The sequence below is a fragment of the Dysidea avara genome, chromosome 8 (genome assembly GCF_963678975.1).
Source record: "Dysidea avara chromosome 8, odDysAvar1.4, whole genome shotgun sequence".
NCBI lineage: Eukaryota > Metazoa > Porifera > Demospongiae > Dictyoceratida > Dysideidae > Dysidea > Dysidea avara.
The window spans coordinates 4,516,212-4,534,541 of record NC_089279.1 but is presented as its reverse complement, the minus strand read 5'-3'; the positions used below and the strand labels follow the sequence as shown (position 1 = coordinate 4,534,541).

The 18,330-nt window shown below is 39.0% G+C and overlaps 1 protein-coding gene across 1 annotated transcript in view; it reads right to left on the bottom strand.

The window, feature by feature from the left end:
* The window catches only part of LOC136263914 (uncharacterized), a 40,734-nt gene that overhangs the window by 14,865 nt on the left and 7,539 nt on the right, over positions 1–18,330 (bottom strand). Inside the window, exon 3 of the mRNA XM_066058537.1 lies at positions 11,122–11,355. The gene's annotated coding sequence lies outside the window, so the exon portion shown is untranslated. The remainder of the gene's footprint in view (positions 1–11,121; positions 11,356–18,330) is intronic.

Sequence of the window (18,330 nt, the reverse complement as noted above, 5' to 3'; positions counted from 1 at the left end):
AGCCTTGTGCAATTGTAATGCATATATTTCATGATCATATAGAACAATGGTAAGACAATAGAATGGAAACATCTTGAAGACTTGTATAGAATAGATAGTGGTGCACAAAGAGAGAATAGGATTATCACTAGTACCAAATATCAAATACGAGCATGTCCATCTCAACTCGTTTTCACATATGCAAGTAGACCTTGCTGCACAGGTATATTATACATATATCAGCTCTATCTTACTACACTACTGTATTTAATACACAGGTACTTAGTAATATAGTTGCCAGCGCAATGAAAAAAAACTGGAGGTGAAGAAGTGGAGGAGACAGTTAAGTTTACAGATGTTTAATTGATTTTTTTGACTGCCTGAATGTTAATGACTATGAAAGTGGAAACATTCCCAAAATTCATTCAAGGACTCATACATATCATCCAAAGACTTCAGATTAAAGGTATAGAGGTTGCATGTGTGATTCTATATAATCTAATCCAAAACAACCAAACTGTGAAAAAAGAGTGTGGCCCCCAAAAAGGCTATGGTGAAAAAAGATGTGAAATTTAACGTGGCGGCCAAGAAATGGCTGTGATGGTAGGTTAATGGTGGTAAAAATTTTAATAATGACAATTCAGGTGAATTTGGTGCCGCTTGGTCTTGGCACAAAATTCACCTGAATTGTCGTTATTAAATTTTTTACCAATAACTTACCATCACAGCCATTTCTTGGCCGCCACCTTGGATTTCACATCTTTTTTCTCCATAACCTTGTTGGGGGCTGCACTCCTTTTTTTACAGCTTGGCTGGTTTGGATTAGATATCGCTTCTTTTCGTATAGCCCGCCAGCTTTGGGGCTTTTAAACTTATCCTTTTTTTCTTTACCACAGGAAGAAAAAGATTTAATCCTAATCATAATCAAGATTTAAAACAAATTTTTAATACTTTAACTATTTTTGATTTATCAGTAATTATACAAATTATATATATTATATACATAATTATGTTTATTACATGCCAAATATTTCCTACAGGATAACTTGTTTGCAGATGATCTCTCTGCTGGGTTGTAGCTGAACTCTCCTCAGGATTCTCTCTACAGGGTGACTTGTTTATAGCTGAACTCTCTATAGGGTTATCTGTTTGTAGTTGAACTCTCTACAGGATGATTTGTTTGTAGCTGAACTCTCTACAAGATAACTTTTTCTAGCTGATCTCTCTATACAGGGTGACTTGTTTCTAGCTGATCTCTGGATAACTTGTTTCTAGCTGAACTCTCTATAGGGTAACTTGTTTGTAGCTGAACTCTCTACAAGATGGTTTCTTTGTAGCTGATCTCTCTACAGGGTGACTTGTTTCTAGCTGATCTCTCTACAGGGTGACTTGTTTCTAGCTGAATTCTCTATAGGTGACTTGTTTGCAGCTGAACTCTCTATACAGTGGTGTCTTTGTAGCTGAACTCTCTACAGAGTGACTTACTTGTAGCTGAACATTGTATAAAGTAATTTGTTTGTAGCTGATCTCTATAGGGTAGCTAACTTGTTTATACAGATGAACTCTCTACTGGGTAGTTTCTTTGTAGCTGAACTCTCTACAGGGTGACTTGTTTATGGCTGAATTCTCTTCAGTGTGACTTGTAATGTTCTGAATCTCTACAGCGATATATTTGTAGCTGAACTGTCTACAGGGTGACTTGCTTGTAGCTGAATTGTTTATAAGATTACCTGTTTGTAGCTGAACTGCCTACAGAATAACTTGCAGTGCATCTAGTTCTATAATGGAGTATGTTAAAAATGCAGCCGAATGCTCTATTAGGGTGACTGTTCTATTAGAGTATCGCGAACTCGCAACACTACATGTAGTTGGCTTTCAAATCATAACTCAGTGGTTTGTAATCCAATTCTTCTGTACTACTACAAGGACTTTCTATGATAATTGTTCCAACTACACACCGATGTTCAGCTCATTGCTCTAAGCGGTTTGCCTGGTAGGCGTGAAAACTAATAGTTTTTTTTATTATTCATTAAAATCGATTGTGTAATTGTGACACAGGTTGAGTTTTGTGTCATATCTCGATGGCCTTTATCTGGATTCCTTTCAAACCACAAAAAGGCACTCTTACGATAGGTACTCCATCTACATAGAAAGTTTCAGCTCATTATCCTGTAGGCATGGCAGACCTTCGACCTTATTTTACGCGAATAATTGGTCGTAACTCCGTGAATGTCCATCAGATTCCTACCAAAATTGGTACTGATATCCACTATAATGAGCCCTTTAAGTGTGCCAAATTTCAGCCCGATTGGAGCATGCATTCGTGTTTTATGGTAGATTTTGCAAAGTATGCAAAAAGAAGTAGAAGAAACAAAGGGGAAAAAAACCAAAAAAACCCCCAACCTTTGGCTGCTTGTATCTCGGAAATGGCTGGAGTGATTTTCTTCAAATTTGAAATGTAGACTCCCCCCCTACCTAGCTGGCAAATCTGTAGCAAATTTGTTTGTAATCGGATAAGGGATCACGAAGCTACAAAGATGTGAAAATCGTGTTTTCTTTCTTCCTGTTAATATACTCATGGTGTGGCGCGCCGGCTTCTTGGGCCACATGACACACTACTGTGTGTTTTGATATTATGTGTATATCATAATATTTTAATAGTGGATCAAAGAAGAATTTCTTCCATACCTTGATGTATGGTCAACATCTGTGAAAGAAAGAGAAGGCCAATATAGTCAATCACAAAGAAACAGAATGATGATGAGCAGAGAAATCATTTTTGGAACACACATAACAGGTAAAGATAGAGTCTACTTGACAACAAATTTACTATCAACTACTATTTTCAGCGCACCCTTTTGTTGAGTTGGTGGTGTACCTATTTTCTTTGCCATGAGTAAAAGTATTTTTGAGTAGGAAAATTTGTCAAGTTGCACTTGAACAATTTTTTGGTTGCCAGCGTCAAAGGGGCAGAGTGCATGAAAATCCAAATGCCAGTGAAGTCATAAATAACACACAAGCCTTCAGAATTATCAATGGTCTGTGTCATGTTCCAAAAGGAAACTGTAGGGAAAACTTCCCAAGTTAACGGTTGATAATAGTGTGTTACCAAAAATCACCAAACAATAATGACAATGCAACTGACTCAAGTATAATCATGTTGTTACTATTATGCCACTTGTGAAAAATCTCATATTGATTGAATAGGTATTATGCATGTACAACAGCATTACATATTTGTAGCAGTTATATACAAATATTTTAGATATAGTGTCATCATATTCATGTGCTACTGCTCCATCAGGCATTCAACTTTAGCACTCTTGGGAAGAAGCTTTTTCCTAAGACCCTTCAACTTTTGAATCGTTGTTTTCTTTGATTGTTTATATGCTTCCATCCATGCTGCAGTAAATGAAAAATCATGAATTGTGATCCACTGCTTGACAGTTAATTGCAACAAGATTTGGGCTTCATTATCCTCCCATTCTTCAGAAATTGTCTGAAAGCAATCTTTTACATTTTCATCTGATAAGATTGCTTGCAACAAAACCATCTTAGAACCTGCTACTATTGTACTTGCATGAGACATTGAGAAGTGTTGTCGTGTTCTCATTTCTACTGCATAAATAAAATTATAAGTATTACAAGTTACATGGATAAGCCTTCCTCTGTCAATAGTTTTAATCCATTCTTCAGAATCATGAGATGTTTCTGACAGTGTTTTCTTCTGCATCAATATTGTCATCAATGCCACTCTTTTCATAAAGCTCAGTTAAGCACAACAACTGCTTTCTTAAAGGGTGTGAGCCTCTTTCAAGTTTTTTCTTCAGGTGCCTTATAGCATGGCCAGCTACATATCGTAATGCATTGCATTCAATATAGTCTAAGTCCAGGTTGTTAGTAGTATACATGGGTGGCTGTGTGGTAAATGTTTGCTAGAGTATTTCTTTAAAAAATAACTTTAGTAATGTATTGGTAGAAAATTGTTGTAGCTATTCTGTGTGCTACTTGCAGAATCAGTCTTTCTCATGCAGATCTAAACTTGTCCGTGGCGATTGCTGCATGAAACCTTTTCTACATAACTTCCCAGCGGTTTGGCTTCTGTTCTTGTCTTGTGGTACGCAGTTGCACAACAGAAGAGTGATTTGTTGACAAACTTTGTTGACACTTTGACAGTTGTCTGGAACTTTCAACCAGATTAGCATATCAGTTGCAATAGCTCTGGCTAATGAAGTGTTGAGCTTAAAGCCTTCATCCTGTACCAATGTTTCCAGTGCAAAAATCCAGAGTTGTACCATGACTACAAAAAGAAATGATAAGGCAAGTCACTGATGGCTATATACATACACAGGCTGCTTAGCCACCTATATTATGAACTAGGCATGACAATTACATTGTGACTTACGAGGTGTTGCTAAGTTGCCCTGTTGCAAAACCAGACTGGTGTTCTGGCTATCATTCAGGTAGGCTCGGCCCACTGGAATCATGGCATAGATGCTCGGGTAGACACTGGTCCCAAACGGTCCAACAAACACTTCATAACAACACTTCTGAGTTTAATTGAAAATTAATTCGCTTAAAAGTGAATTAATGCCTCACTTTTTATCATTATAGAAACAGCTGTGATGCTGTATCTAAGGTAAGGCCACTGCAAGTCATACCTTAGTTTCTGGTCACGGGCGGATGATCAGGACTTCAGGACTATAGATACATCAGTATACTGTGATGACACAGTGTATAATATTATTTGCTCAATTCATGTTGATTTTGTTTTTAGTCAAGCTTAACCAACAGCATAAGTAGTTATAGCTATGCTTCTGCAAAAATGCACTATAGAAAAATTGTTGATGCTGGTTTTAAACAACTGATGTACAGTAAACTGCCGCCGTCAAAAGCCCCAGGGTGGGGCAAGTGTAGATGTCAAATCCCCAGTAGGTGTATGGGGACCCTGGGAGTGGGGAGATGGGGCTTGACATTGATAGGTGCATAATATTCAGGACAGTATATGACTGCTCTATTAGAATCCCTGATTGCTTTAGTAGAGTATCCCAATCTTTTGCTGTAAAAAAATCAGTGTCTTGATAGGTCACGTGGACTTAAGCGCCTATATTATTAATAATAGTCCTCATAAACTGGGGTTATGGGTTTGCCATGCAGGCGGGTGACCAGAAACTAAGGTTTGATTTGGTGTGGCCTAAGTGAGGCTACTTCCAGTAACAATGATCCGGCACGAAAAACTGGATGATTCCAATCCCGGGTACTATTCTGTATATCTACGTCCTTACGAATCCCAGAAAAGTTGGGATAAACCTCAGGTGTACTGGGCTCACATGCACACATTCGGGAGAGAAGAGATGGCAACGAAGGCTGTTATGGTTGTCAACAAAGGCACAATGCTTACGGAATACAAGGTAAACGTTAGCTTCTACTATACCATTTCTACTAGTCTTACCTGTAGTATCTAAGTACAACTACTGTGAAGCATTAGCGAGAGACACCACGAGTTGCACCCATACTTGTATGGCTTCTTAGAACAACTTTAGTGCCGGAAATGTGCCAGACTGAATATATTAGGCACAGGCACTTATACTGAAAGCAATAAGGCCCTGTGCCTAAAAATATACAGTCTGTGCCACACGAGACTAGTACTAAGGGTAGTACGATAGTGTAGCTATCCACTGGTGGTGTTAGTTTGATTTTGCCTGATATGCGATTTGGATTGGTTTTGTAAAATCTGGTCACATATGAATTACATTTTGGAAGGATTCATTCACATTAACATGTTATTAGTGCAACTACAAGGATATGGCAGCCATTTAGAAGTCACATATTATCACATCAAAAACATGATTTCTTCTAGCTGTCAAGATGGCGGAAATACAAGCAACAAAGAGTTGGCAAAGGCAATTACTCCACTGTCCAATAGCATTAAGTCCATTCAAGACAACAGTCTGATGCTAAAGGACAAAGTCACACAGCTTGTCACTCTATCAAGCTTCAGGGCAGCTGGTGAGACATCTGCGTCCCAACTGCATCAATCTTTGTACACCTGACTCATATGAAGTCTTATTCTTAATCTTGAATTTTCTTGTTTTGTTACATAGCTTTGTGTTGAAGGCTTAGCATCGAGTTGCCCCAAAGGTTCCAGCAGGTCATCAACTTTTAACTCATCATCATTACCAGCACTAGTGTGTTACGGACTCATGTCACTGTGTCTACAACAGCTTTGTCACACTGCTTGTAATGATTAGCAGTCAGGCAGAGGTGATAGCTTCGATCCAGATATCCTTGTAACACGAATTACCACAATTTAGTTTTACACAGAAATGCCCTCCTAACTCTTGACCAAAGTCATTGTTTAATGACATCTGCAGATTTCAAAGACTTGGCTGGCACCTTTTCTGTTTGGAGACACTTCGGTACTCTGACCAAACAGCACCATGATTATAAAATAATTCATGAATTACGAAATAGGTTAAATCACAGTATTTACAATTATCTAGCTGAATTAATAGATTATTCACTTTTGATAATTGCAAGAGTAAATCAAGACACACGATAGTGTGTCGTGCGGCCAAGTACAGCTAGTGCGGGCATGTGACAGACAAGTGTGTATATTACAGGAACCAAGAAAATGCCATTTTCACGCATCCGTAGCTCGATAATGGCAGGACGGAAATTAAGCATTTTTGCTGTGGAAACTCCATTGGGGTAGGGCACCTCACATTCCAAATTTGAGATGAATCCACCCATCCATCACTGAGATACGCACCTTCAAAGTTCGTCTTATTTTCTTTGTATTTTCTTCTTAATATTTTTCTTATTCTTCTTTGTCTAGCACACTTTAGAAAACTTGTAATAACTTGCACGTGCTTTGGTTGATTTACTTAAAATTTGGGGGGCAGTAGGAACGTAATACTGCACATTTACAGACCAATTTTGGTACAGATCAGACAAAGAACAAGGGAGCTATGCGCGATGTTTCAAAAATACAAGTCACGTCTCCAGGGTGAACTGCTTGACAGAATTATTGGAGTTGTAACAAAAACTCCAACTAAGCGCACGATCGAGTTTTGCTAATAAAATAGTATTACTTGTCACACCTACCAGGCAAACTAGTTTATGGAATCAGCTGAAAATAGGTACAGACGTAGATTAATTGTCTTAGAACAAGCTTTCAGTGGTTTATAAGGAATCAGATAAAAATCACTGAGTTACACTACGAAAGTCAACTAGGTGTACCAAGTGCGCGATAGAGATAAATAGTGCAGTCATCCTAATAGAAGATTCAGCTTCATAATAATTTTTTCTATTAGAACATTCAGCTACAATCTAGTCACCATGTAGAACAGGTTTACACCACCACCTACATGACAAGTTATTTTCCAAGAACCATCCGGGAATGGAATTCACTGCCACCGCAACTAATTGAACTGAACACTTTAGCTACCTTGATTGAACAGCATTTATAATTTGTAATTGTTCAGCTTTGCTGTCTGCCCTTTTCCCCCAAATAAATAAATAAATAAATAATAGTTCAGCTAACAACAAGTTACCCAAAAGAGAGTTCAACTACAATCAAGTCACTCTGTAGAGAGTTCAACTACAAAAAAATCACCCTGTAGAGAGTTCAGTTACAAACAAGTCACCTGTAGAGAGTTTAACTACAAACAAGTTACCCTGAAGAGAGTTCAGCAATAAACAAGTCACCCTGTAGACTTCAGCTACAAATAAATCACCCTGTAGAGAGTTCAGTTACAAACAAATCACCCTGTAGATAGTTCAACTACAAACAAGTCACCCTGTAGAGAGTTCAACTACAAATAAATCACCCTGTAGAGAGTTCAACTACAAACAAGTTACCCTGTAGAGAGTTCAACTACAAATAAATCACCCTGTAGAGAGTTTAACTACAAACAAGTCACCCTATAGAGAGTTCAGTTACAAACAAGTCACCTGTAGAGAGTTTAACTACAAACAAGTTACCCTGAAGAGAGTTCAGCAATAAACAAGTCACCCTGTAGACTTCAGCCACAAATAAATCACCCTGTAGAGAGTTCAACTACAAACAAGTCACCCTGTAGAGAGTTCAACTACAAATAAATCACCCTGTAGAGAGTTCAACTACAAACAAGTCACCCTATAGAGAGTTCAGCTACAAACAAGCCACCCTGTAGAGAGTTCAACTACAAATAAATCACCCTGTAGAGAGTTCAACTACAAACAAGTCACCCTGTAGAGAGTTCAACTACAAATAAATCACCCTGTAGAGAGTTCAACTACAAACAAGTCACCCTGTAGAGAGTTCAACTACAAACAAGTCACCCTGTAGAGAGTTCAACTACAAACAAGTCACCCTGTAGAGAGTTCAACTACAAATAAATCACCCTGTAGAGAGTTCAGTTACAAACAAGTCACCTGTAGAGAGTTTAACTACAAACAAGTTACCCTGAAGAGAGTTCAGCAATAAACAAGTCACCCTGTAGACTTCAGCTACAAATAAATCACCCTGTAGAGAGTTCAGTTACAAACAAATCACCCTGTAGATAGTTCAACTACAAACAAGTCACCCTGTAGAGAGTTCAACTACAAATAAATCACCCTGTAGAGAGTTTAACTACAAACAAGTCACCCTATAGTGAGTTCAGTTACAAACAAGTCACCTGTAGAGAGTTCAACTACAAACAAGTTACCCTGAAGAGAGTTCAGCAATAAACAAGTCACCCTGTAGACTTCAGCTACAAATAAATCACCCTGTAGAGAGTTCAGTTACAAACAAATCACCCTGTAGAGAGTTCAACTACAAACAAGTCACCCTGTAGAGAGTTCAACTACAAACAAGTCACCCTGTAGAGAGTTCAACTACAAACAAGTCACCCTGTAGAGAGTTCAACTACAAACAAGTCACCCTGTAGAGAGTTCAACTACAAACAAGTCACCCTGTAGAGAGTTCAGCTACAAATAAATCACCCTGTAGAGAGTTCAACTACAAACAAGTCACCCTGTAGAGAGTTCAACTACAAACAAGTCACCCTGTAGAGAGTTCAACTACAAACAAGTCACCCTATAGAGAGTTCAGCTACAAACAAGCCACCCTGTAGAGAGTTCAACTACAAATAAATCACCCTGTAGAGAGTTCAACTACAAACAAGTCACCCTATAGAGAGTTCAGCTACAAACAAGCCACCCTGTAGAGAGTTCAACTACAAATAAATCACCCTGTAGAGAGTTCAACTACAAACAAGTCACCCTGTAGAGAGTTCAACTACAAATAAATCACCCTGTAGAGAGTTCAACTACAAACAAGTCACCCTATAGAGAGTTCAGTTACAAACAAGTCACCTGTAGAGAGTTTAACTACAAACAAGTTACCCTGAAGAGAGTTCAGCAATAAACAAGTCACCCTGTAGACTTCAGCTACAAATAAATCACCCTGTAGAGAGTTCAGTTACAAACAAATCACCCTGTAGAGAGTTCAACTACAAACAAGTCACCCTGTAGAGAGTTCAACTACAAATAAATCACCCTGTAGAGAGTTCAACTACAAACAAGTCACCCTATAGAGAGTTCAGCTACAAACAAGCCACCCTGTAGAGAGTTCAACTACAAATAAATCACCCTGTAGAGAGTTCAACTACAAACAAGTCACCCTGTAGAGAGTTCAACTACAAATAAATCACCCTGTAGAGAGTTCAACTACAAACAAGTCACCCTGTAGAGAGTTCAACTACAAATAAATCACCCTGTAGAGAGTTCAACTACAAACAAGTCACCCTGTAGAGAGTTCAACTACAAACAAGTCACCCTGTAGAGAGTTCAACTACAAATAAATCACCCTGTAGAGAGTTCAACTACAAACAAGTTACCCTGTAGAGAGTTCAACTACAAACAAGTCACCCTGTAGAGAGTTCAACTACAAACAAGTCACCCTTCAGCTACAAACAAGCCACCCTGTAGAGAGTTCAACTACAAATAAATCACCCTGTAGAGAGTTCAACTACAAACAAGTCACCTTGTAGAGAGTTCAACTACAAACAAGTCACCCTGTAGAGAGTTCAACTACAAATAAATCACCCTGTAGAGAGTTCAACTACAAACAAGTCACCCTGTAGAGAGTTCAACTACAAACAAGTCACCCTGTAGAGAGTTCAACTACAAACAAGTCACCCTATAGAGAGTTCAGCTACAAACAAGTCACCTGTAGAGAGTTTAACTACAAACAAGTTACCCTGAAGAGAGTTCAGCAATAAACAGGTCACCCTGTAGACTTCAGCTACAAATAAATCACCCTGTAGAGAGTTCAGTTACAAATAAATCACCCTGTAGACAGTTCAACTACAAATAAATCACCCTGTAGAGAGTTCAACTACAAACAAGTCACCCTATAGAGAGTTCAGCTACAAACAAGCCACCCTGTAGAGAGTTCAACTACAAACAAGTCACCCTATAGAGAGTTCAGCTACAAACAAGCCACCCTGTAGAGAGTTCAGCTACAAACAAGCCACCCTGTAGAGAGTTCAGCAACAAACAAGAAGTCACCCTGTAGAGTTCAGCAATAAACAAGTTACCTTGTGGAGATTTCTGCTACAAAGTTGTCTACCTGTGGGAGAGAGTACATGTGATGATTTTCATATAGTATTAATTTTTGTAAAAAAAAAAGCATCATTATAAAAAAAGTATCCATAGAATTCAGGTCTTGATGTCTTCTCCTTTCTGCAGAAAAAGTAAGAGAACTACAATACTGGCCACAGGCTAGCTTTGGAGTATACAAATACAAAAAGAAGTGATATCTACACAAAAACAGCCAAGCTGTGAAAAAAGGGTGCGGCCTCCAAAAATTCCAGGGTGAAAAAAAAGTGAAATCAAAGGTGGCAGCTAAGAAATGGCTGTTATGGTAGGTTAATAGCAAAATTTTAATAACAACAATTCAGGTGAATTTGGTGCTAAATCCTCGGAAAAGGCAACACAAATTCACCTGAATTGTCGTTATTAAAATTTTTGTCATTAACCTACCATCACAGCCATTTCTTGGCCGCCACCTTTGATTTCACATCTTTTTTCACCCTGGCTTATTTGGAGGCTGCACCCTTTTTCACAGCTTGGCTGTTTTTGTATAGTACTATTTACTCTAAAAAAACTCACCATGAAATCATCTTCATTGTGAAGGTTTTCCTCAGGAATTTCCAATCTATGTTTCTCTAGGAGACTCTTGTAGTGCTCTATAGTCTTATTACTTTCTGCAAATTTTTGATCAAGATCCATCAGTCTAGCTAATTCTTGTGCCAAATGCATATTGGTTCGCAACAGAGATTCTTTTTCTCCTTCCAGCTGATTAATGGTTTCTTCATAATCAATACATCTACTTTCATACTGTTCCTAAGGAAAAAATAATCACACCAGTAAAATATTTTTAACACTATTCTACAGATGCTACATAACACATATGCATGTAAGCTATGAATATCAAACAGTGCAGTAATACTGTTTAAGTAGGGATTGCCCCTAAATGAAACACGCCGTCTAAAATTGCCACCTTTAAAAATCATCCTAGAGACATTTTACACAAACAAAATCATGCACCTGTATGGAATAATATTAGTCTGTGTCACATCAAATACAGCATTATAAACAAGAACTACTCACAGGTGGCTGTGTTTAAAAACATGAATTTTTGTCATCCTGCTTGCCTTCCAGCCTGATTAGTCGCAAGGCTGGAGGCCAAACAAAGCAACACAAAGCCACCTTTTACGCACAATAACAAACTCACCAGTGGCATGTGCCTTTTGGGGTTCCAACAAGGTGTATGCCCTGTGCTTTCCTTTTATCTTTAATCAGGCTGGTCGTCGTCTGCTGACCATAATGATGTGCTAATTTTCGGCATTAATACTTTCCTTGGATAGCATGTTTAGATGCTACAAAATTATGTCAAATGCATACGCTATTGTAAAGGTACTAGACACCCGGTAGATACACCTGTACTTGATAAATTTGCCCATCCTCATTAATAATCTTGGTTGACTAATAACAATTAAATGTGGAGACCACATCTCTTAGCAATCTATTACTTGAACATGATGAACTCACCCCTTATAGGTTCAGCTGAATTTACAATGATAGCACAGAAAAAATATGGAATAGTGACCATGTTCCTTGTGGCCAACTCAAGATACTCTAATACAGCATTCACCTTAATAGAACAGTCACACGCATATTGAATTATTATAACAGTATGGTAGTACAGTCTAAGTAGGGATCGATATCGTCCCAAAAATTTCATGCACTGTCCAAAATCCTGCCTTTGAAAATCATCCTAGAGACTTTGTATGCAACGAAAATGACCTTTATGGAATAGTACTAGTCTATAGTATAATACTATAGTTACACACCAAGACCAAGGGAACTAAGCAATCTAGTAACCTGAGGCTGTAGCGTCCCGAGTGCAGCAAGGGTGCTACTAAGGGCCTCAGGGGTTATTAAATCACCTAGCTCCCGTTGGTCGCGGTGTCTAACTTATTTAGACTATGGTTTAAAGTACATAGCTTTATAGCCAGAGCATGAGTGTGGGATGAAAGAGAAATGCAGATCAGCGGAACAGTTTCTTCCTGAAGACCTTACAGTGCCCACAAAAATAATCACTCAAGCGATAACCAGAGTAACGGCTAGAGCTACAGTAGATACGCCACTTAGTCTACTATTTGTCCAGAATTATTTGCGGAACACGGAGAAGAAGAGTATTACAGTATTATCAAGTACTGCAGTGTGCCTTTCGTGTTATAATTATTTATCATGTACAAAATTGCTGAGGGCGGGTTACTAAGTGAACATGTGTAGGTGACTAAGTGAGCATGTCAGGTGACTAAGTAATTTAGTAAACCTGTAAATGAGCAGTACCATAAATAATATATAATACAGCATTTAATATAACAAAACACTTAACAGGTGTCCGGATATAGAATTTTTTAAAAATCACCAAAACTCAAATTTTAGTCCCACTGCCTCACTGCCTGCCTGCTTGACTGACTGGCTGCCAGACCACAGTCACAAGGGTAGAGGCCAAGCGAAGCAGCACACAGCCTCCATTTATGCCACTCACCTGCCTTTTTTGGGTTCTGATGTGTGTAGGCCCTCTGCGCCTTGTCTTTTCTTTTATCTTCAACCAGGCTGCTTGTCTTCTTCATCCAACGAAAACCATAACGAGATGTTAATTTTCCATATCAACACTTTCTTTCAGTGGCATATTTAGATGCCACAGAATTATTTCAGAGCTAGATTTCAGAAGAGCTTCAGTCCTGGTGCTACTATAAGAGGTACACTAGCTAGAGATATCTGCAACTTCGCAATTGGGATCCCTTTTGCGATAGGTTCGCAACTACACCCATCAAATAAAGATCTAGGTTGACCAATAGCAAGTGCACGGAGACCACAACTCTTAACAACCTAGCTATTTACAGTAAATAAGATTACCTCACCCCTTATTGGTCTAGCTAGCTGGCTGTACACCCTTGGCTGACTCAAGATCCTCAAATACAACAACCACTCTAATACAACAGTCATAGATGATATTCTAATTAGGGATCTATGCAATTAAAAGTAGTGAAACAAGAGATAAATGATGGTATTACAGCACAGCCTGATGGGAAAATCCCACTTTGGCATTAACCAATCATGCCAATGTTGGGATTTTCCCTCAAAGCTATGCTGTAATACCATCATTCATCTATTGTTTCACTACCATACGAGGGGAAATTTTCACGGCATGAAACTTTTATGGTTGCAAACTAAAACAGGATTTTCACGGTCTCAAGTTTTCATGCTTAATTGAAGAATTGTCTTGCAGCTATCCGAGTTGGTATAACATTTCACGATGACTATGCGAGATATAACTCATTACTTTAAGCCAGCCAAGCCAAGTGTTTTGCCAAGCAGTGTCTCGCAGTCAACAATTGATTGTGCTAACAAGGAGCTGAAAGCGATCTCAAGCGCCACTCACAGCCAAGTGGGAAAGAAACATGGTGAATATATGAAGCTTGATGATGAAGAGAGAGCTACTGTAGGGGAATATGCTGCAAAACATGGAATTGCAGCTGTCATTCAACATTTTGAAGCAAAGAAATGTTTCCCAAATTTAAAGGAAGCCAGCGTTCGTAGGTGGAAAAAAAGCCTACATACAGGCTGTACTAAACCAGTCAACTGACAGAAAGCAAGATGGCAAAGCAGTGGAAGTCATAGAGCTTCCTCAAAAAAAGTGTGGAAGACCACTTTTACTACAAGAAGAACTGGAGGAAGAGGTCAAATTGTTCATAAAAGCCTCCCGTGCAGAGGAGACAGTTGTGAAGACTGAACCCATCATGGGCACAGCTACAGGTGTTGTGATTAGCCATGATGCCAACTTGCTTGTTGAAAATGGAGGGTATATTAATATAACCAGGGAATGGGCACAACAATTACTTCAACGCCGGAATGGGTTTAGTGAAGCAGAAAGGGACAACAAAAGCTAAGGTATTCCCATCTGATTCAGAAAAACTGAAATGACAGTTTTTGTCCAAAATCCGCACAATAGTTGCAATGGAAAGCATTCCAAAGGAGCTAATAATCAACTGGGACCAACCAGGTATGAAATATGTACCAGTGGAGGGGGCTAAATGGGTATAAATTGCTGGGCTGGATGATAAACAGCAAATCACAGTTGTGCTATGGATGGAAAGCTGCTGCCTACACAAGTGATCTATGCTGACAAGACCCCTGCTTGCTTACCTAAGTCCAGCATCCACAGAATTGGCATTTGACTTACTCTGAAAATCACTGGTCAAATGAACACAACATGATGGGTTATTTACATAACATATTGATCCCATACGTTAATACAACTCGTGCTAATCTGAATCTGAGCAGCTCTCATCCATGCCTTGTCACATTTGACTCATTCAAAGGTCAAAATTAATTACAGATGCCTTTTTGGATACCCTGGATGAGAACAACATCCTAGTGGTAGAAGTTCTTCCAAACTGCACTGACCGGCTGCAACCATTAGATTTAGCAGTCAACAAGCCATTGAAAGACCAGATGAAGAAGCAGTTTCACTATTGGTACGCAGAGGAAGTTAAGAAGAAGCTGAAAGCCACTCCAGGGACTGGGAATAACAATAAAGTTGTAGACCTGAAGCTCACAAGGTTAAAGCAACTTGGGCTGCAATGGCTGGTGGATGCTTGTAGTTACGTTGAACGTAATGATTTTATTCAGAATGGCTTTTCTGAGGCTGGAATTACTTCAACTTTGTCCCCATATGTTTGACTTCAGTTAGCACAGTATACTGTACAATATTTTACTCATGTATATTAGTTATTATTATTATTACTAGGCCTGGGGCAAATACAACCAAGTACAATCACCAATGGGACAACCTACCAATAAGGCAGTGGATGACCAGTACAGTGTGTGTGTGTGTGCGTGTGTGTTGTCACATAAATGCAATTATTATCAGATGTTTAAGCACAACAGTCACGTGCACTCTAATATAATTATAGACATATATAACAGGCTCTCAGAATGCACACTGACCAACAAACGCTTAATTAAATCTAGGATATTAATTGTGTAGCTATCTGTACACAATTTGTGTCCTCCTCATATGATACCAGTTGTTTAAATGAGGATGGATCAGGGTGATGGATTAATACATGGTTGGAGTTGCCAATGGCAGACCACAGTGATATCTGGGACAAAAGAAGCCGAGTATTTCCACTATATGTCACACACAACCATTATCTGACTCATCCACTGAGTTACATTTTTAAGTATGAGATGGGCCGATATGTCAAAAAATGGTCACATGGTGTCTTGGATACACTGCAAGTTGAAATAAAATGTGTAGCAGATTGCTGTGAAAGGTGGCAGTGCCTTCAAAGGAATACTCGTGGATATGGCACATCAGTGGTGTGCGGACACTGAATGATAGCTACAGTAGTGATTGGCACTTCACAACTACAGGAGATATTATTTTATTTATTGTTACTGGGTAGTTAATTACAAACACAGTACAAACAAACAATGCAAACAGTATTACAACATGATACCTCTGTTAATAATCCGCCTGTGCTGGCAACTGGTGGCAGCTGGCATGGCGACTCGAGAGGCTTACAGCGGCACCTGGCACTTGTCTGAACATTTAGAAAACGAAGATCTGGGTGCAAACGATTAGTAGACAAGTTAGTAGTAGACCTGCGGATGGTACCTCATGGTCACTAATCTTCTACCGGCCTTTGGGGAATCATGGGTATGGTGCTGGATGTTATATAGAATTACATGTTCGTTCAGGTCATCAACACGAACAGGCATAATTATTATACGTTTGTGCCTTTGTTCACTGGCGAGTTGAACCCCAGTTCGTGCAAGTTCATAGGCCTTGTAGTTTTCCCAAACATTAATTAATTATTTATTATTTAATTATTCATTATTATTTATGATGTAATTTTAACCGCATTTTGTATTATTCTTAGTACTTGGTTGTATGATGATTGATTACTTTAACTGTAACGAGTAACTTTCATTGTTATAATATGTAGCTATGTACATTACAATTATCACTATCATGGAAATAATTCCAAAGTACAATCAGAAAAATACTGAAGAAGGTGTTCCCGCATTGCGGTTCACTGTAACTCTTCTTACGAGGGTCTTTTCCAAATGCAATACTTGTGGCATTAGTGAGCCACATTCCTTTCCTCCTTGCTGCTTCTGCACATCTTTAGGAACACAAATGTTGCTTGGCGAGCAATGAAATTGTTTTTTAAGCAAACATAATGTTTCTTCATCCCACTTGGTACAACCTGAGTCATACACCAACCTGGTGTACCAATAGTAGTAGCACATATCCAGTGATCTCCACCAATATGGAAGATCTGTGTTGCATTGCACGTGGACTCTTTATGAGGTTTGTCATGCAAGAATGTGAGACGCAGACCATTGAGGGTAGGGAATTTGGCTTTCAAAATTCTCCGTGCAATATTAACGTGCTTGTCAGTGAGTTTCTCACCACTGGTAAGTATCTTCTTGTCTAAATTTGTTAAAGATATATCTCTAACTTAACCCACACTTGGGTCTCGATGCTTCCTTGTGTCTCCTGACTTTCCACACAGACATCCTCATCGATGGGCTCCATCTTCAACTTCACTTCATCACAAAATGGTATGGGCTCTGATGTCACAGGACTGCACTGGACCGAAGAATCAGTAACTATAAGAAACAGAGTAAACTTATAGCTGGAAATTACATTAGGCTGAGTATTGCCTATAGACAACCTGTCTAGGGCCTTAGGGCAAAAGAATGCCTCAGACTTTAGATTGTGTATTAAAAGGCTATTCATACAGTTAATTGCATTCACATTTTCTTTTACACAGCCAGCTAGCTAACCATAAATACATGCTTTTCTCATTTAATGGTCCCTAAAATTAAGTTTTGCCCAAGGGCCAGCCCCTGCAACAATGACAATGGCTATGAACATAATCGACCTAGACTACGTATAATACCTTGCAGCTCACCCTGCAGCTTACTAACTCCATTGTGTTTATCACTAAATAATTTAAGCGCCACCCTTGTTACATCGTCCGATCCAGTAAATTTATACTTGCACGGCAATTCCAGCCCCCCTTACGTCAAATTATGAGAGTACCTTCTTTGGTCTGGTCACCGTGCTGATAATTGTCCCACCATTCCTCAGAAATTGCATACGCATGCAAGAAATAGTGTGCGGTACATGGCCAACAATTGCTCTCTCCTTCCACAGTGCTACCACAAAGGGGTCTCTCGCATTTCTAGATTCCCTCTCACACACCACAGTTTCTCCAACTGGGGCATTCCATATATCCTTATAGATATGGTAGCCATGAATACAGCTAATTAAGGTAAAAGCGCTGGTCATTGTCTGTGTCGTAGCACTAGTAAGTGTTGCAAAGAAATGTTACATGCTATGAAAATTTCATGGAGTTTATTGTCACAGTTGCACTGTTAACTGCGAAAACCATGAAAATTACGTACTGTGAAAATTACGTACCATGAAAATTTCCATGCGTACGGCACCTTTTATCGCATTGATCCCTACTTCATTTTTAAATTAATAATTTTTGGGGCGAGTCTGAGTGAGCCCCACACTGGAGGTAGCTGGTTCGACTGTGGACCATCACGTAACCTAAAGTTTACACAAAGAACATAGAAATCTATAAACTGCCATGTGCGCAAAAGTGCACGTTACATGCTCTCATGTATGTCGCATGCGGTACGTTCTTGTGCAATGGCTAGCAATGTGCCAAGAAGTGTTGAAACTGTGAGTGAAAGAGAGGTTGAGGCTCAGAAGAA